Here is a 21,717-nt window from a genome sequence, read left to right on the forward strand (position 1 = left end):
AAATCTTTAAAGAGACTTGGGGCAAACATACAAACAATCCGCATGAAAAAAATTGAACCAACAATCAGAAATCCCTCCTTTGATGTTTTACAGAGGAAATAAAATGTGGGAATAACATTGCTCAAAATAAATTTTCTTTTGTAGTTTTTTGAAAGTACTTCTATATAGGATTATATATGGTGGGAGGTGAAAGGTCAAAAAGGATTTGTGTAGCAAATGCTTTGTCATGGAGTCACATTTACCGAAATCTCATATGACAGGACACAGTGGCACTGGCTATTTTGAGACTAATGAAGTTTTTAGAGCATCAAGATCAAAAGGTCCACTAGACCTAAAACATTTTAGGCACCAATGAATGTGAAAGAGGATTTTAAAGAATTCTAAAATTAATGCTGGCTGGTCCCTCTCTTTGGGTCCCATGGAAACAGAGGAAAGTCCAGTTTTATAGCTCAGTACTGTCACTACAGTCGTGTTTAGGCAGCCTTCCTCTCCCTACTCAGCTAAGTCGCAGGGCTTTTGTAACCTTGCCTTCCAAAGTGCTACTCTTCACTCTCTGCCTCTCCAGCATTCGGGCACCCAGCTATTCCTGCTAAATGGAATCCACTTGCCTTTCAATTCCCCCCCTCCCCCCGAACACGTTTTGCTAGACCATTTTTCTGCTATTTATCCTTCACACAACTCCCAACTTCTAGTTGTGTTGTTTGTTACTGGCTAAACTTGCCCTTTGGCACAATTCCCATCCTTTGCTTTTCCCCCCTGAACTGTCCTTGTGGCCGTGATGAATCTCTCTATCCCTTCGCTGCTGCAAACCAGGGAATTTATCGTAAATGAGCAAATTCTCTCCACTACATCGCCTACCTAGGAGAACAACTTTTCTTCTCCAGATATATTCATCCCAGAGTCTCTTTTATCAAATCTCCTTGTTGAAATCCACAGTGTCTTCCAAAACAGCACTTTCCCACAGAGCCTGCCCAAGGGAGGATCTACCTTTCTTACAGCCCATGACTTTCTGGAAGGGAAAGCAAATGAGCCGGTCTCCCCTCACCAATCCAGATCACAGTTCTGTTTTCTTAGTTACTCTGAGAATTCAATATTTTCAAGCCCAAGGTTCCATCATGGAGTCAGACACCAAAGTTTTGAGTGTGAATATCACAGTTTCTCCACATCTGCATCACCATCTATTTCCCTTAATTTCCACAGTGCCCTTCTACCTCCCCCAACCACTGCAACATTTGGGTCCAGATTTCTCCTCCTTACTTATTACCTGTTATAGTATTGGTTGAGTACCATCCACATTGGTGAAAAATTGTGCACTTTGATATCTAAGTTCTTTGACTAAAATTCTCCATCAGTCTTTCAAAAAGACTCAGATACCAAGATCTAAATGTATAACACCCATTACCACATATAAATAAAATAAAATACATTTTATTTATAGATTTGATTCCTAAAAATTTAAGAACATTCCTAACCTATCATATGTCTGCCTTGTCAATGGTTGGTTACCCCAGAATTTCAGTCACATGTATTTTCTTACTGGACACAGATTTCCTTATCACACTTCTACATCATAACAATATGACGACCAAGTCCTCACTACCACTCAGCTGCTTTATTTCTTGCTTTCTCCCAATTGTACTCGCCATAGTGGCTGTTTCAAATCTTTTCTGACAATACTTAAGTGTGGAATCAGGGGCCCTGGATTCTCCATTTTTCTTACTCTTTTTTCAGAGAATAATCAATAGATGATAGAGGCCATGCTTTCATCAACTCCAACAATCAGAACCCTTTTCAAACAGCTTCGGTGTTTTATCGGTTAATTATTTCTTTCATTTTCAAGGAGGAGACAATCCTCTGCCTTTTATGGTCTTGCCTGTTTGCTTCCTCTCCAATCCCCCCTCCTCCCAATATATGCATTCAGAATAAACTTGGGGGTGAAAAAGTGCAGAAATGGGCTCTGGCATTAAGCTGCCTGGATTCAAATCCTCACGCTGCCATTTACTAACCACAAGAACAGGTATGTAACCTTGATTTGTATCAGATGTAACAATGAAATGGTAATAATGATACTTCTAGGGTTTCTGTGATTAATAAATGTGATAACACATTTTAAATGCTTATATCAGTGGGGAGCACAGTGTTTTCTATTTGTATAAAAAATGCTTTTCCTAATTACCGCACCTCCAATTTTTGTGCTCTGCCAACTCCTTTACTACAATGTATTAAAATAATCAGATTACCCATTTTAAAATAATTATTTAAATATTAATAGTTATAATGGCTGGAAATTGTCTACCTCTTGATGCTTTGAAACTATTAAAGAGTATTCACACATATTAAATGTATCTATGAACATTTCTATTCAACTTTAAAAACCGCCATTTATTTATGTTCTTGGAAAGAGGGAAAAAGTCTTCCTATGAGCTGTTCATACGTTGTATTCCCCTGTTCCGCCGAGGATAAAACACACCTTTTCTTGAATGCTAAGGAAAGCATGTTAACTTGCCCGTTACTTCCAACCGGGCAGAGGTTCACTAGTGGCTGGGGCTCAGTGCTACGGTGTGGCTGCAATGTGCTGAAAGGCCTTGCAGTGGGGATTTCAGTTGGAGGACACTGTGGAGGAGCCAAGTCACCCTGAAGAATACTTTGTAGTTTGGCTCCATGAACATCCTGCTTATATCCTTAAACGGTAATGAACATACAGGGGGGCCTTGACTTACGAGTTTAATTCGTTCCGAGACCAAGCTCATTAAGGAGCTCGTTAACTCAAATTACTCTATCAACTCCAACGCAAAAAATTGGCCAAGAGACAGCTGTTATCTCAAAACACTTGTTAGTCGGGACACTCGTAAGTCAAGGCCCCTCTGCATGTACATGTGGATATGTGAAAGGTAGATATGCGCAATAATACAGGAATGTAAATGTAACAAATGCTGAAAAGCAAAAAAGTTTCCCTACTGTGAAACTTTGCAATGGCTGAAGACATATAAGCAATAGTTGAAAGTCTTAAAAGGTCATTTGCAATTCATATTGAAGCCTATATCTCTATTGCGGGCATCTTAAAAGGTTGTGTGCATCAGAGTAGAAAAAGAAATTGCCTTAATCTAAATATGGTCTTGCTATAACCGTCTAGGACAAAAATATGAAATTGGATTCTCTCAAATTCAGTATGTTCTGCCTTTGACCATATTTACAACCCTAGAGGCACAGTTTCAAAAGTACAGAGGGAATCTATGTTTAAATAATCAGGAATCACAAAAATAATGTTATGGCAAGTAAAAGTCATGGTCAATAGTTTTAATGTCTAATGCGACTTCTCCTTAATGTTTTTATTTGAATCCAAGCTAATAATAAAAAAAACACAACTCAATTTATTAAAGTTTTGGCTTGGATGTATGTGAAAGAAGCTTCCTTTAAGAAGTCAATGATAGCCCTGACTGGTGTGGCTCAGTTGGTTGGAGTGTCGTCCTGTACACCACAAGGTCTCTGGTTAGATGCCAGGTCACCGCACATACCTAGGTTGTGGGTTTGATCCCTAACCCAGGTCTGGGGTGTGTGGGAGGCAACCAATTGATGTTTTTCTCTCATGTAGATGCTTCTCTCTCTCCTTTACCCTCTCTCTAAAAATCAATGAACATATCCTCTGATGAGGATTAAAAAAATAATAATAAAAATCAAAGGTGAAGAACATATATTTTTCTAATTTAAAATTTAATTGTAACAAAATTACTATAGTGAGCTGACAACTAATAGAATAAAATGCATGTCAAATTTAACAGTCTTCAGTATTTTAGTTTTATTAATTTATAATTGAATTAGGCTTTAATACTTGGGGACATTATTTTTCCTGTATCTGCTTATTTTGAACTTGTTTATTGAAGTTATTCTATTTTTAACTTGTCAAATTTCCTTTATTTACATAAAGTATTAATGATATGCTTTAGTTTTGCGAATGTCACATTTATGTTATGCTTTCAGTTTAGTTTCCAGTTCATTTATTGTCTCAGAGGTTTTCACAGTGTCATAGGGATTAAAATATTTGGATAATTATAGTAATAATTGAAGCTATTCTATTGACACTAAAGTACTGAATGTTTAATCACTTCCAACTAGTGTAGAGCTGAGTGTGATTGCTGCAATGGGGAGAAGACATAATGGAAGCAATCAGGCTACCTACTCTAAAATTATTCTATTGTTTAATACCTCTTTTATAAACAGGTTTTGACAATTAAGAAAAAATGCAGCAACATATTCTGTGACTTCTCTGATAAAAACAGAACACTGTGCAGAGCATATTGGTTTCTGAATTTTCTGATATGGACATTCCTAGAACAGAAGAGGCAAATACTATTTCCTTGCCATTTTTTCATCCCAAATAGGTTTGTGTGATACTGAAGTTGTCATTTATTTTAATGATAAGGCTATTGTTTCGGTTATTTGGGGCACAGGTGAAGAAGGGATATATAAAGTAGCTCTGGGAGGTATATCCTTGATGCTAGCTACAAAAGAGACCTTTTCATTGGCCAGAAACTTCCCTGTCCTTTTTTCTTTTTTTTTTTTTTTTTTTTTGCATTTTGGCATAGCCCTATTCTAACAAACACACACCCCACCTTGTGTTCTTTGTCATTCTCCTGCCCATCCCCATGCAACATTACTGAGCCTTCATGGATGCTGGGTCAGTGATGAGTTTTTGTTGCCTGAGGAACAAGCCTTGATATGGAGAATAATCCCATGATTATAGCTCATCATAACTGATTAGTGAGTGACCTTCCATTGGAAAGTGGTTGCCTTTGTGACAAGAATTCACAAACAAACAAACAAACAAAAATCCAGGGAAAACATGTGAGTTACCTAAATAAAATCCATCTCTTTTTTCCTGATTAAATTTTGGAATCTCTGAACAGGTCAATGCCTTTCATTATATAAATTTAAAAGGCTTTAAAATGGAAAGCACTCTTATTTTTCCGAAGTTTGTACTAAATATTAATATCTAAAACCAAAGAAAGAAAGGCACTGAGAGCTAAGTGGCATTGGTATTGTAACATTTAAAAAGGGAGGGTAAAGAAGGAATAAAAAGGAGGATACTTTCAAAATAAAAAATGCAGTAAGCATAGATTTAAAAATCTGCCATTTCTTTTTCTTTTACTCTGCTGTGTTGTGAGTGTATGGCAACAGGTTGATTTTCCTCAGTTATTAAGTAACTTTCCCTTTTGTCTTCATTTCCTTTGGTCAGACCTTCAGTGTGACTTAATAGACAGATGCAAACACTGGTTTGTTATCAAGCTGCTCTATAGGCAGCAGCCCAGTTACCACACCGACAGATGTAAGTGTATAGATTGGAAACTTTTAAAAATATGTGTTGCCCTGATGGCTGGTGACTGACTAAAGGCAAACAAGGAGGAAAATAAAATAGCAGTCTTTGTATTATGAGAGAATCTTTTAAAGTTGGTAGTAAAAGAAATATATTGCAAGTATTGGTGATATAGTTTTATAATAGTCTTTTTCCTTTTTCTTCCCTCCCCACCCCCCTTCTTTCCACTTTTCTTCTTTCCTCTCCTTTTTTTCAGTTTCTCTCCCTTCTTGTTTTTTTTTTCCTTTAAAAAACATTGCCACATTCTATCATAATTTCCTTTCTATAAAGCTGTAGGAAAGTATTAAATGGCAACTCAAAACACCTGAAAAATTGTTTCCTTTGAAGTTTGTTGAGGTTTTCTGTTTTCTTCCCGACAGGGACATGCCAAAAGCAGCTATCAAAATAATCCAGGCAGCAGACACTGATCTGCAATTTTGATGGTTAATTAGTAGACTGTGTCAACAAGAAGTGTGTAATTATTATGACATGTGAAAAGTAAGTCCTTTGCTATGTTCTTTACCTATTATTTAAGCTACAGCACATGGCTCTAATGAGTGCAATGTGTAGAGAGCTCCATTTCTAAGCATAATAAATAGAAACCAGATGCAATTATTTTTGATTCTTCACAGAGTTGTGCTGAGAGCATGTGTTTAGCCAGTGATGCTCTGCTGAGTGCTTTTTGTGGCACAAGAGCTTCCATTATTAAAATTTTTAGATTATGATTCATTTTGCATTTCAGCTGTTGACAATAATAATGGCTGTTGTTATCAAGAAAATCTTCAAGTGAAATAATTTTAATGCTCATCTCCCTGAATTGGCATTAGAGTTTTCAGGACATGTAATTGTGTATAACTCTCTGGTTCTGTTGTTATATACATATGTTCTTTGGAAAATATTAAATGTTTAGACTGGAGAAATAGTATGGTATTCACTCTTTATACAGAGAATTTATTTATACAATGTATAGCTGAAAGAAGGACATTTTAACCTTTCCCTTTTGTTTCTCCATCCAGAGTTTTCTACTTCATGTCCATAAATAAAAACAAAATGCTAAAGCCACTCCATGATATTATAATAGTAAAATGTTTGTGCAATTGGCCCTACAGATCTACAGGTTCCACATTTGTGGAATCAACCTACTGTAGATTGAAAATATTTTTTTTAAATGCTACATTGTTTCTGGTGTGTACTGTGTAGTTAGACCTAAGATGATTGTGTCTGTAGAGAAGATGAACAGAATTATTCCATTTGTTGTTTATTCATTAAACAACACAGTACAACTATTTCCATAGTATTGTATTAGGAATTATAATTAAGTTAGAGGTGATTTAAAGTATATAGGAGGATCTATGTAGGTTACATTTAGACACTATTTTATATAAGGGGCTTGGACATCTGAGGATTTTGGTATTTTCTAGAACCAGTTCTCCGTGGAAACTGAGGAATGACTGTATCTCAAAACAAAATGTACTTCCTCTCTAAAAGAAACAGCCTACTGGGGTCCTAGAGAACATTATTTTTCTATCTAAAATTTAAGATCTTCATGATCAGTACCCAAGAATAAATCAAAATATATTTAGAGAATTAAAATTGTTGCTTTCCTTCCACCTCACCTAACCATTATTTAATGATCTTAAAATTGGGAAAAATCTAATTTCAGTAGTTTTTGTCTACCATAATAAAATCTTTTTCTATAACATGTTTTATGTCCATCACATTTGCAAATTAATTAATACAGAATACAAATGAGATTCTGGTTAAAAAGAAAAGCATTTAAAAATAATTTATATTTTAACAAAAATAAATTTTCTTCTTATTTTGACTTCTTTTTAATTTCTTTCTACCAACTGTATTGTTTGGTTTACTGATGAAGGAGATATATGTAAAATAACCTAAAATATACAAGCAATGACTTAGAATTTTCATAAAATGATGTTCATAGTAAGTAAAATTGAGCTTTGGCCTATAGCTGGGAGAAGAGTAATTCCCAGAAAAAAAAGTTTAAAAAATAAAAAAAATAAAAAATAAAAGAAATGAAGGCCTGATTTGACTAAATGTATAAAAAATAAAAGATGGAAGATGAAAGAGGGTTCTTAGATGTCTAATACTAAAGTATTATAAATATGCTGTAACCATCTCACTTGATATATCAGCTTTTTATAAATTTCAGTTGTTCTTCAACTTGAAAATGCAAAATCCGACATGTTCATTTGAGAAGGAGGTATGGAGAGGTAGCATTATATTCACTCGAGTTGAAACTCATCAAGAAAGGCTTTGAAATATAGCCAGGCTACCAACTATGCACTGCTAATAATTTTTAACATTTTCTGAATTTTTAGACACTCTCCTCTTCTCTATTTCATTTCCTTCTGTTATCATATAGCTATTTGTGGTTATATACATAGTTATATATAGTCATATGTGTATTATATATAATAGGTTATATATGATGATATATATTATATATGAAAATATATACATAATATGTAAATGGCTATAGATATTTAATAGATATTACTAGAGGCCTGGTGCACAAAAATTTGTGCACTTGGTGGGGAGGGGAGATCCCTCAGCCCGGCCTGTGCCCTCTCGCAGTCTGGGACCCCTTGGGAGATAACGACCTGCTGGCTTAGGCCTGCTCCCAGGTGGCAGAGGGCAGGCCCAATCCCTAGGTGCAGCCCCTGGTCGGGCTCAGAGCAGGGCCAATTGGGGAGTTGGGGTGCTGCCCCCTGTCATGCACAGAGCAGGGCAGATCGGGAGGTTGCGATGCCACCCTCAGTCACGCTCAGGGTAGGGCCGATTGGGGGGTTGGGCACCGCCCCCTGTCACACTCAAGGCAGGGTCGATGGGGAGGTTGCGGCACCACCCCCTGTCATGCACAGAGCAGGGCCCATCAGGTGGTTGGGGAGCTCCCCCATGTCACGCACAGAGCAGGGCCCATCAGGAGGGTTGGGGCTCCATACCCTGTCATGCACAGAGCAGGGCCAATCAGGGGGTTGGGGCGCTGCCCCCTGTCACACACAGAGCAGGGCCCATCAGGGGGGTTGGGGCGCTGCCCTCCTGTCACACACAGAGCAGGGCCCATCAGTGGGGTTGGGGCTCCGTACCCTGTCACGCACAGAGCAGGGCCAATCAAGGGGTTGGGGCACTGCCCCCTGTCACGCACAGAGCAGGGCCCATCAGGGGGGTTGGGGCTCCATACCCTGTCATGCACAGAGCAGGGCCGATCAGGGGGTTGAGGAGCTCCCCCCTGTCACTCACAGAGCAGGGCCTATAGGGGAGTTGGGGCACCGCCCCCTGTCACCCACAGAGCAGGGCTGATCAGGGGGTTGGGGCACCGCCCTCTATCACCCACAGAGCAGGGCCGATCAGGGGATTGGGGCGCCGCCATTGTCACACTCAGGGCAGGGCAGATGGGGAGGTTATGGCTCTACCCCATCACACACAGAGCAGGGCCCGTGGGTGGTGGTTGGGGTGCTGCACCCTGTCACACACACAGCAGGGCCGATCCGGGGGTTGGGGCGCTGCACCCTGTCACACACAGAGCTGCAGGGCGATCAGGGGGTTGGGGAGCTCCCCCCTATCAGGCACAGAGCAGGGCTGATCAGGGGGTTGGGGCACCATCCCCAGTCACGAACAGAGCAGGGCGGATAGGGAGGTTGTGGCCCCGCCCCCTGTCACACACAGAGCCACAGGGCGATCAGGGGGTTTGGACGCTGACCCCTGTCACGCTGATCCCGGTGCCGGGAGGCCTCCAGGCTCCACTGATTCCAGTGCTGGGAGGCATATTACCCTTTGACTATATAGGATAGAGGCCTGGTGCACGGGTGGGGGCTGGCTGGTTTGCCCTGAAGGGTGTCCTGGATCAGGGTGGAGGTCCCCACTGGGGTGCCTGGCCAGCCTGGGTGAGGGGATGATGGCTGTTTGCAGCTGGTCACACACCCTTCTGGGTGGGGGTCCCCACTGGGGTGCCTGGCCATTCTGGGTGAGGGGCTAAGGGCTGTTTTCAGGCTGGCGGGTGACTGAAGCTCCCAACTGCTCCTTTTTTTCTTTTTCTTTTTATTCTGGGCCAGCTTTAGCACTGAGGCTTGGCCCCAGCTCTTAGGCCTCCGCTGCTGAAAGCAGGTATCTGATTTGTTTGGGTTCTATAATCGAAACACTGTATCAACTCCAGCTATGAGATCCTGGCTGGCTGAAAGCAGGTTTCTGGGGTTTTGTTTAGCTTCTATATTTGTAACAATGTTTCAAACTGCAAGCTCAGAGGCCGGCAAGGCAGGCAGGAAACGTTGGAGTCCTCCGTCACTGAAGCAAGCAAGTCTCATGTTAGCTCCAAGCTGCCTGGCTGCCAGCCGCCATCTTGGCTGGCAGTTAATTTGCATATCGCCCTGATTAGCCAATGGGAAGGGTAGCGGATGTATGGCTAATTGCCATGTTTCTCTTTTATTATATAGGATATAAGCAAATAATATATTAGGATTAATTTGACTTCAAATTCTCATCTCCTCATACATAAAATACTACATCTTTTGTTTTAAGATGCTTTCAATGTTAAGTTTCTATATAAAATGGTTTGAGGCTACTGAAATTTAACACAGAATGTCTTCTAATATAAAAATTAGTTAGAATATAGGATTCTAAGTCAAGTTTATCTGTTACTATATGATTTCATGTATGCATTCTATTAAATAAATGTATTTAAATATATTATACATGTTTTAGAAGATAAATGACTAAAAGATATTTAAATTTTTAAACTTTAGTGTGTGTGTACTAAGACAGAGAAAAATTCAATATAGAAAAGGTAAAAAAGAAAATACCAGTGGATGAAGAGAAAGATACAATCCAGATTATAAATCCTATAATTGGAAGAAAAGAAACATAGTCATTTCTTGAACTTAAAAATAGGTTCAGTTCAAAGTATGTTAAAAGTTTCTTATGTAGGTATGATATCTAACACATCAATTTTTTACTTGCATGAACAATTTGAATGATCTGCTTGAGGGACAGTTTGACTAATACAAAAAAAAAGTGTCCTGAAAACTTAATTTAAAAAAGTCAGCGAACTCTCTGAAGTTGTTAATGGGCATGACAATATAAGGCTGAGAATCTGAATACATGTAGCAGTTTTGTTCATGAAACTTCCAACTCACTGATTGCTAGTGAAAAAAGGAAAGAAAGTTTAGAGTGTTTTATAATAGAAATTTTAAAATCTGAAAATCTCTTTTGGTGAAGTTGAGTATATTTAAAATGTTAATAAATATGATATGTCCAGAAATACTTTAAACTATAAATATTGAATGAGTTTCTGTAACTAAATAATTTCTGTGGATATAAACTGACATCATTCAAAAAATGTTTATTTTTTTCTTTCTCCTACCTTAATCAAAACATCTACACAAAGAAGGGATATGTTAGGGGAATTAGCAAAGTTAAAATTGGTTTAGCTATTTTGAGACCCACATATTAAATATGCTACTTCACAATTTACTTACACAGCTTATACCTAGAACCTGCTTAGCTACCATAAGAAATTCTACAATTTCCGAAGATAGAGATAGTAGCTCTCTTTCAATGGCAAGTATAAAGATATATTAAATACTATATTATACATTCATTGTTCAGATTTAACATTTTAATAGCTTTTGATGTTATCTAAATTCCACAGGATTTATGAGTCTTAGACCAAGGCATTTAAATAAGCTTTAAGGCCAGAAATCTATACTATCTGAAAATATACTTAGTTTGACAGTGAAAATCATAATAGGATCCACACACCTGACTTTCTTTTATGTCAAATACACTTAACCCGATTAATCCCTCCCATCAAGGACAGATAGGCTGGATGCTCTGTATTCCTTTTTCCACTTAACCAAGGTCATAATTAACCTTTAAGAATAATCTTAAATTCCACATTTTTTTGCAAGCTCTACTTTAAACTCCGAGTTTATTAATCTCTTTTCTGAGTTTGCATAGTATTCTGTCCACCTCTAGCATAACACTTGCACAATATTGTAAATTATTTGATCTCAAAATCTGTCTCCTCACCAGACAGCTAACTCTATAGCTAGAAATAGTATCTCATATTGTAAAATGTATAATGGATGATCAAATGATGTAGGTCACAAACAGATATTAGAAGAACCACTCATTCTATCCTCTCTAAGGAATGTCTCCCTCATAATTGAGAGTCACATAAAAGGGTTTCTGATTGTTATAGCACCAGGACCAAAGATTATGATTTTGCCCTAAGGACCAAAGTATACTCTTCTCGAAACACCACTAAGTTTAAATCCACACACGTTGGCCCTGTTTTCCCATTGTTTAAGGCAATGTTCTGATGTCCATCTGATGTACATTAAATGCTTTATTTATATGTACAGAAATTCCAGCCTTCCCATACCCTAGGACTCTCATCAAGATCCCTGGTTGGCAGGGCTTTGAAGGTTTGGATTCTTGGAGAATGCCTGCCCAGAAAAGTGTTAGTGCTGTTTGCCCTGACTTTAGTTTTCTCCCTCTGGGAGAATGATTCAGTCACTCCAGGTAGAAAAGGGATCAGAAGGAGCTCAGTGTATGGATTGAGTACGGAATTATGAAGAGATGAGAAATTTGGCCCACAGAGGTTGTGTGTAACTTACCCAAGCCTCAGTCCCTAGTCCTGAATCTAAAACAGTGTATTTCTACCACATACTAGAATGTATATTTAAAACTTACATTATGAGAGTAGGGTAATCTAGAATATTGTTTTTTCTTTTTTAGGTTATCTATTGCTGTATAACAAACTACCTCAACATGTTGTTGGTTAGGACAATTATGCCATTATTTCTTATGATTCTATCAGTTGGTTGGGCTGTTTGTCTTTGGGTTTTTCCTGGGTTCACTCATGTCAACATGTGTGGTATTTACACTCCCTGATGGCCGGGGCACCTCATATCTCTTCCACATGGCCTGTCATCTTTCCAGAGCATAGACTGTCTTCCTTAGAGATCGCAGGGCAATGTTCCATTAGGGCAAGAGCAAAAGCCACAAAGCCTCCTAAAGACTAATTTTTGGGAACGCACACGGTTCCGATGTCACTTCTGCCACATACGAGTCAAAGTAGGTCACAAGGCAAGCCAGGACTTAAAGGGTGGAGATATAGAGAACAGCTCTCAAAGAGGGAAGCTACAAACTAATGCAGCTATGTTTTCAATCTATGACAAGATTCTATTACACACATAGTGTTTTTCAGTATCCAATATCACATTTATTCTCAAGGTCAATTACTATTCGTGCACAGAGGTTAAAATGGTATCGCTTGCTATCACTGTGCTTAATGTTTTTCTAGTCTTTTCCTTTATTGATTTGCATGAATAATTTGCTATGACCAAGTCACACACTGGTATTTTTATAATTCTGGTTATTCTACCTTACTTTATAAAATGAAGTCATGTCAAAAGATTTACCTAATTTTTAAATGAACATTTTAAATGAGTAAAACAAATTTCTAATCATTGTTTCCAGTGATTATGAAAAATGATACAGAGGAGAAAAAAATTCAAAAAAATAATGAAAAGCACTTTGAACAGGATGCTGAATGAGGAATTTTCTGTTTTCTTATGATTTTCCTAAGGTAAACAAAATAGAACATAATTAGACCTTTATTTTAAAGATGGCTCCAAGAAGTTGCTAGCTTCCCCTAAGTTTTATAGACATTGGCAGTCCTGTCCCCTTATCCCTTCCAACCAAACCAGTCTGACAAAAGAACCTGAGAAGATGGTTCACTAAGCAACTGTTTATAGAAGCACTGCTTAGAGCATGGTAGCTAGTGTTGTGTTTCAGGTAAACAAATTTACCAGAGGGCTGGAGTGGTGAGAGGGAGGCTCCAAAAGAATCAATGAATTAGGACTGTCAAGGACAGCCAGAGAGACTGGTCAGGTGCTTTGTGCTGTCCACAGTGTTTACTATACACCATGCACTGTTTCAATGGTTTACATATATTAGCTCACTTAATCCTTACAGTAACACTGTGAGGTAAGTAGATTGCAGTCCTCATTTAAAAATGAGGAACTTACAGAAGGCCAAGAGACATGAAAACACGCTCAAAGTCAGTAATCATCCAAGAGATGCAGATCAAAACAACAATGAGGTACCATCTCACATCTGTCAGAATGGCTATCATCAACAAATCAACAAGCGACAAGTGCTGGCAAAGATGCAGAGAAAAGGGAACCCTCGTGCACTGCTGGTGGGAATGCAGACTGGTGCAGCCACTGTGGAGGACAGTATGGAGTTTCCTCAAAAAACTAAAAATGGAACTCCCATTTGACCCAGAGAGCCCACTTCTAGGAATATGTCTCAAGAAACTAGAAACACCAATCAGAAAGGATATATGCACCCGTATGTTCATAGCAGCACAATTTACAATAGCTAAGATTTGGAAAGAGCCTAAATGCCCATCAGCAGATGAGTGGATTAGAAAACTATGGTACATCTATACAATGGAATACTACACTGCTGTAAAAAGGAAGGAACTCCTACCATTTGCAGCATCATGGATGGAACTGGAGAGCATTATGCTAAGTGAAATACGCCAGTGAGAGAAAGATAAATATCACATGATCTCATTCACTTGTGGAATATAATGAACAACATAAACTGATGAACAAAAACAGATCCAGAGACAGAGAAGCATCGATCAGACCATCAAACCTCAGAGGGAAGGTAGGGGGAGATGGGAGGAAGGGGGAGAGAGCAACCAAAGGACTTGTATGCATGCATATAAGCATAATTAATGGACACAGACACTAGGGGGGTGAGGGCACGAGCAAGGAGGGGTAATGGGGGGATAAGGACACATCTGTAATACCTTAATCAATAAAGAAAAATAAAATAAAATAAAAATGAGGAAACTGAACCATAGATATAAATATGTGGTGACTTCATGCATTTACTTATTCATCATATCAAATTTAGGGAATATAAAGGAAATATAATTCATTGATTATTACAAACAAATTGGGAAAAATATGAAATATTTAAATCACAAACTAAAGAGATAAGATGACAAGTGTAAGAGACATTAAAATGATTATCATTCAGAAAAATTCAAATACATTTGTAAGCAATCATTTTCTTTAGAGTTAAAACTTTTCATTATCAATTCCATCCCTGCCAATAGTAGAGGGCAGATGGAACTTTCTCTTGGAGGTTTTTAAACAGGAAGTTGGATGGTTGGGCAGCAAGAACATGAGACATACATTAGAGAGTCTGGAAATGAACTGGAGCGGGTTGACTCCATTGGGAATAGTTATGAGAGGACATTTGTGAGAGTTATAGTGAAAGCATCATTGAATAAGGCTTAGCAAGCACATGTGAGGTCAGACGTTGTTGCAGGAAATGACAAGGGAGAGGCAAAGATGCTTCTGGTGTTTGAACCTGTGGATGATTCTTTAGACTGTTGATGTTACTGACAGAATTACCGTAGAGGGGGGTTAAAGATAATAATAAAAATTTTAGAAACACCCTGTGTGTGGATGGCAGTATTACCAGGTGGGAGGTTAGTGTGGTAACCTGTTAACTTCCTTTTAACTACCAGTAATGTGGCCACATGAATACACCAACACAGCTTCCAAAGACATTTCTTTTATAAGTTGGGAGAAATTCAGTTAGCATAAGTGTTACTAACATTATTAGTGCTTTTGTATGTATGGCCTAAAAATTGGTTTTAAATAAATTTTTAGGCCATACATAGGTTTATGGTTTATGATAAGAACTGTTTTACATATATTTCATGGAGCCAGAGACCATCCATTCTATTGGGGGATAATTATACAGAAAGTTCCTTATAAGATTTTTCAGAAAAATGAAAAGTGCCATTAGGAAAAAAAAAGCAAAAGTTACATTTTTATTCACAAACTAATATTGCTGTTACATTAATCTCTATGTTTTCTCTCATTACTAAATCTTGTAAATTCTAAAGTATCTACACATGGCAAAGTGATCTAAAAGAGCACCTATTACAGATATCCTAATTCTTGACAGTGGCAGTTTCAGAAGACACTGGACTCATTATATAGCTTCAAGTTACAAAGATAATTAAGCTAATCTCACCTGTAAAAATCTATGTAATTTTTGTTTGTTTTGGTAGGTTTCTGCACAGTCTGAATATTTTTATGCTTCTGTTTGCCTTGTTTCTTTTTTTTTGCGTATTTTTATTTTATTTTATTTTATTTTTATTTATTTATTGCTTAAAGTTTTACAAAGGGTATTACATATGTGTCCATTTTCCCCCCCGCCCTAGACAGTCCCCTAGCCTCCCCTATCCCCCAGTGTCTTTGTTTCTTAAAGTTACATTGATTCAGAAGCTACTAAGTTTACTAAATATATGTTGTAGAGTAGAAATGTAATAACTTTCTTGCCCTTTAAGTAGATGAATAGTTCTCCAAATATTTTTATTTTTTAGGTCAACTAAATTTTTGGGAATTCTTCAGTAAAATACTGATCCATTGATGAATAACTTGTATATATATTAATTTTTAAGTACACTACTTGCACTTCCCTGATCATTTCCTTATTATGGGCTGTTATTTGTCATATAATCATTTTATTTTCCCCTTTTTTATTTTTAAGACAATTTCCTGAAAAATAGAAAGTATCAAAATATATAATTTTTTTTTATTTTTTAATTGTTTTGTCAGCAAAATAAAGTAATTAAGAACACTGGCCCTGTAGATAGAATACCTAGAGTTAAACCTTGGTACAACATTTAGTTGTATATCTTGGGCAGGTTGCTAGTCTCTCTGAGCTTCAGTTTCTTTATCTGGTAAAATTAGACTGTAGGAATTATATGTAGCAAGCCGAGCATAGCACCAATTGCGGGATATATTTTATGTTGCTTTTGCTGCCACTGTTTGGGAAAGAGGTGGTCATTTCACCAATTTATAGAGTGTTTGGCCTGGTTTAAGAGAATTACAAAGAACATAACTGTACCTTCTGATAAGACATGAGTGAGAGTGTGTGTGTGTGATAACTGAGTAAATGTTACACTAAGGTAGACTGGTCATATATAAAGAGATTCTGAATAATTACAAAGCTTTGATTATTTAAAAGGCCTCCTTACAGACTTAGTGAGTTTTTATTAGCAGAGTTGATCTAACAAGATCAATTTATCTCTCACAGGTGATTTTGTTGAAGGGAGCCATGCACTTTAGAGGGTTGGACTCAATGACCTCCACTATCCAGTTGAATTAAAAGATTCTGTGAATTAAATACACATAATAACTAACTGTTCTACAATAAAATCCAATACTTCTGGCACTTCTCTCTTTTATCACCTATTAGATCAGAGATGCAACCTCCCTTGAGGCAGATTCCCATTCTTTCCTTTTCTACATCTAGTCAGGAAATGAATAGTCAGCTGATGAGAGCTGGAGTGAAGTATCAAAGCTCCTTTGCCCCTTAGTCAGGTAGCTACCATGTCAATCTGGCTGTAGCAGAATGATAAACCCAGTGACTAGGCATTTCTTTTACTTGGTGATGAAATTAGGAATTAACTTCTACCTTCTCTCCCTCCTCATATTAAATGCACTGAAAATGAGTAGTGAGTTCAGAATGTAGTTTTAGGCAGACTCATAGAGAGCAGGCTGACAGCTGTTGGGGTGGGGGGCAGCTGAGTTGGGGTGGAGGTGGAGGGATTGAACAAAACAAAAAGAGAGAGAAAGAAAGAGAAAAGCCATAGACAGGGACAAGAATGTAGTGATTGCCAGGGAGAGGTGGGGTGGGGAGAGGTATAGGAGGGTATACCTCAATGGTGATGGAAGGACACTTGACTTGGTGTGGTCAACACACAAACCAGTTAACAGATGATGTGTTACAGAATTGTAACATCTGAAACCTATATGACTTTAGTAGCCAATGTCACCCCAATAAATTCAATAAGAGTGGGGAAAAGAATATTGTTTTAGTTAGTTGGTTCAATATCCTTTTCAATATACTTCACATATATTTCTTTATACAATTCTCTAATTCAATAACATTAAATATGAAATAATTAAATATGTTATCTTCTACTACAAATTCAATATACAGCAACTAGAGACTCATACATACCAATTGTACCTGACCAATTAGGTACAGATCCTTTCTCATGGTCTATGTATCATTTACTGGTACTTGAGTAATGGCTAGCATCTACTTCCCATGCATCACTTCATATTCTTTCCTCCAACCTTCAGCCTCAAAATGATTCTTTGTGGTCCCATTTAATTTGCAAGCTGATTTACATGCCCCAGGTCTGTGGGAAATGACATGACATTTCTAATGTTTCACTTAACAAATTGTCTCAAAATAGGAAAGCTACACCAATCATTCTTTTATGATATAAATTTTCATAGAAAGGAGATGTCCCATATTAGTCATTTGAAGGTTGTGGGTTTCACCTATCTTCACTAATGGAGCAATGTTAAGCACATTTTAAAGAAATTTTATTTCTCTGTCTTTTATCTCTTCTTATTGTGTACAGATTTTTAATGCATGCTGTGTAAGCACATTAGAGAGATTTTAGGTTTTACAAATACAGGGTGGGGCAAAAGTAGGTTTATAGTTGTTTTTATGGAAAATAATACATAACTAATGAACAACAATACAAGAATAAACTGTGTTTCACTTATTCACCACTGCCTCACCCTGATATTTGTCACTTTTTGTATTCACCAAGATTTCTCATATCAGCAGGAAATAACTTGTCCTCTTCCTTACCTTTTGAAATGTCAGGATCTGAGATTGACTCTTTTATCTGCAGGTTCCTTCCACTACATTATGATCAAAGTAGTATTTCCTTAGAACCCTCCCTCTCTACATGTATTTGTCCCCTTCATGTCCCTTGCCTAAATATCTTAATAGAATTTTAGATAGATTCTATATTGCCATTTTTTTTAATTGGAAAGAGCCATTAACATAATAACAATATCCACATAAAAAATTCACAATACAATAGAAAAATCCCAAAGCCTAATACAATCAGATTTACCTGGCTTCTCTGTGTATGACTTGAAAAGTAAACCTTTCATAAGGTGTGACCTATAGGTAAACAATGGTCATCTGATAGCTCACGTTTAAATTTAACTTTATGCTTTCATCAGCATTAAAATAATAATCTCCCTGTAGCTGGTGCATATTTAAAGAATTATTCTTTCATTTCTACATTCATATAAATGCAGAGTTGAGGCTGAAAGATAAAAGCCCGATGAAACAGTTCGTTTAAAGCTAAGGGGGTTAGAGCTGTGGCTGGGATGGAGGAAATAAGCAAACTGGCTACTAGAGAAACCAAGAATAATGCCACCTGCTGAGAATAATGTGGATATTAAGTAATGACTTAGATGATAAATGCTACATTTCTATGACTCTAAGACACCATCAATTTAATAACAACCTTTCAGAAGTGATGTGTCACAATTTTTAAAATGTTAAAATATACAACTCAGAGGGGAGAGAAATAACTAGATGCTTTTAAAAAGGTTGGCAGATAGGGTGAAACTCAGGCTAAAACTCATGTTTCTAGCCCTTCTAATAAGTTTGTAGATACCCAACTCCTGCATTAAATGTCTCTCCATTAACCCTTTGCGGTCGTTTGTCTACTCTCAGCCACCAAAGCTTTTTTACCGTTCCGGTCGTATGTCTGCTCTCAGCCACCCCAGCAAGGAACCGTACGAATCTTAACTCTATTCATTCATGTATCAGTTCATAATTTCTCTGAAAGCTCTTAAGTGTCTAAGCGACCTTGTCACGAACCAAAACATTGCTCCGACAAATTGGAGATATCGAAACTCAGTATAAACAAACGTGGTCGTTCCACACTCGCCATGCAAAACACCGTGGCAAGTCAGTCGCCTTTTGAGAGTGAAGAAATCGACAAGCTTCAGAGATACTTCACAGAATTTCAAATAAAGCTTTACAAATTACGTTTAACTGTAATTAGGCATTCTCGCTTGTTAAGATATTTCAAAATAATACTCCAAAATGGCAAAAAGAAAGTTACCGAAAGAAGTGTACTGCGAATCTGAAAGGAACGATGAAGAGTTTTATTTTGGCACCTTGAATGCTGACTCTGACGTAGAAAGTGGTAACGTTTGCAGTGATTCTACTAGTAGTGACGTAGTTCCAAAAAAGAATAAATCTTGTTTATCCTTCATAATCTTGCATGTTATGTATCACTGCTCTTTCAATGGAAATTAATTCCGACCAGTACGACACCCATGTCCAAATTTAATACGACCGCAAAGGGTTAAAATAAATGCATGAAGTGATTCCCACTGTTTACTAAAACCTGCCTGATTAAGTGCTTGGTACTAGGTGTGTTTTCTAGCAGCAATGTTGAGTTGCTTTTCATGTGAAAATGGTACACTGGAAGTCCACAGAAAAAGATGGGCTTCGCCCTAACTGATTTGGCTCAGTGGATAGAGTGTCAGCCTGCGGACTGAAGGTTCCCGGGTTCGATTCCGGTTAAGGGCATGTACCTTGGTTGCAGGTACATCCCCAGCATGGAGTGTGCAGGAGGCAGCTGATTGATGTTTCTCTCTCATCGATGTTTCTAACTCTCTATCTCTCTCCCTTCCGCTCTGTAAAAAATCAATAAAATATATTTTTAAAAAATAAGATGGGCTTCCCTGGAAGTCCACAGAAAGAGATGGGCGTATGGGTTTCTTAAATTAGTGTTTGTGATCACCTGGAATGAAGTACCTACTAGAAAGGAAGCATTGGTGAACCAAGTGGCTGTTGCCACAGATCATCAGGGTAGGAATGATGACTACAAGTATTGTGGGATGGGCCAACAACTGAGACATTAAGAAAAGAAAATAAACCAGATGTAATAAACCTGATGGACATGGGTGGAAGGAAAGCAAAGGGCCAAGGATAAATTCTAGGTTTCTGTCTTGTATTTAAGAGTTGGTGCTGTTTGTAATAAATGCAGTAAAAAATAACTGAAGTAAAAAAAGAAAATAATACTTGTGGTCTTAATGATTTTTTTTAATTATCTGCTATACTGGACTAAGACATTAAACATAAAGCTTTTGTATCCTTACCTTTGGGGAAAAAAATTTTATGGTAAATTAGCATGCAAAAAATTGTAGCTGCCTCTTCTTTTTAAATATTTAATCCCAGCAGCTGTGTTTGCAAGTGCAGTAAATGCCCTCCCCCATTATATTATATTATATTATATAATAAAAGTCTAATATGCAAATTGTCCCCTTGACCAAGAATTCAACCGGGAGTTTGACTGCTCGCTATAACGTGTGCTGACCACCAAGGGGCCGTGTGGAACATGGTGGGCATCAGTGACACTGTACTGGCTGCAGGTGGCAGTGGAGGCACTGCTGGCCCCAGTGGGCCCTTGATGAGAGCAGGACCATGGCGGAGTGGTGGAACAGGTGAGTGGGTGGTGCCAGGCCAAGGTGGGTGAGAGCAGGGGCCAATTGCCCCACAGACAGCGACCAGCAGCGGTTGCGGGGGACTGAGCCGCTGCCCAGCTCCCAGGCACTGAGGGAGCCGGGGGAGGAGGGGAGGAGGGCAATGCCAATAGCCCTGCATACTGTGACCAGCGCTGGCAGCTGGGGGGGTGGGGGGGTGGGCAGGACCGCTGCCCGGCTCACGGGCGCTGAGGGAGAAAGGGCAAATAGCAATATTAAAACATTTCTTCTAATTACTTTCCTTTCAATGTGCACAAATCCATGAATTGGGCCACTAGTTGTCTATAAAGAGCCAAAGCCAGTTTTATTAGAGACAGAACACTTATAGTAAGTGAATTCCATATGTGCCAATGTCATGTGCAACCAAACAAAAGACCAGTGGATATAGGGATTATGATTATTTAATGTGATCAAATGTATCTAATATAAACAAAACCCATTCATTCATTCATCCATTCATTCTCAGAGGGCAGATTTGACAACCTGACTATACCATAGCAAGATTCTGATTCAAAACAATTTATTTGGAATCAATTTTGATAAAAAATTGGCCAATAAATAGAGTAGGCATTAAATGTTAGTGAAGAGAAGATGTAGGCCAGAAGCCATTCATATTCCTTGTTCTATGATATCATGTCCAGAGTTTTGTCAATGTGAAAAATATTCTTTCTTTAAAAATGAATTAGATTATGATGTCTCATAGGAAAATAATATATTTTGGAGAGAGTGAATTATTTACCAAGCAAAAAATCAGTGAGTCATACTCTTGCTGGTAGAAAAATTGGACTAGAATCTGAGATCCTACTTACTGCTTGTCCACAGCCTAAAATCTCTAAGGAATTTATTAAATGAGTAGAGGAACAAGTCATTGCATATGCAGGTGAATTCTAGGTATTGGTCTGAAATGAGAATTCAGGAGAG

This window comes from Myotis myotis, unplaced genomic scaffold, assembly GCF_014108235.1.
Source record: "Myotis myotis isolate mMyoMyo1 unplaced genomic scaffold, mMyoMyo1.p scaffold_m19_p_5, whole genome shotgun sequence".
NCBI classification, from domain to species: Eukaryota; Metazoa; Chordata; class Mammalia; order Chiroptera; family Vespertilionidae; genus Myotis; species Myotis myotis.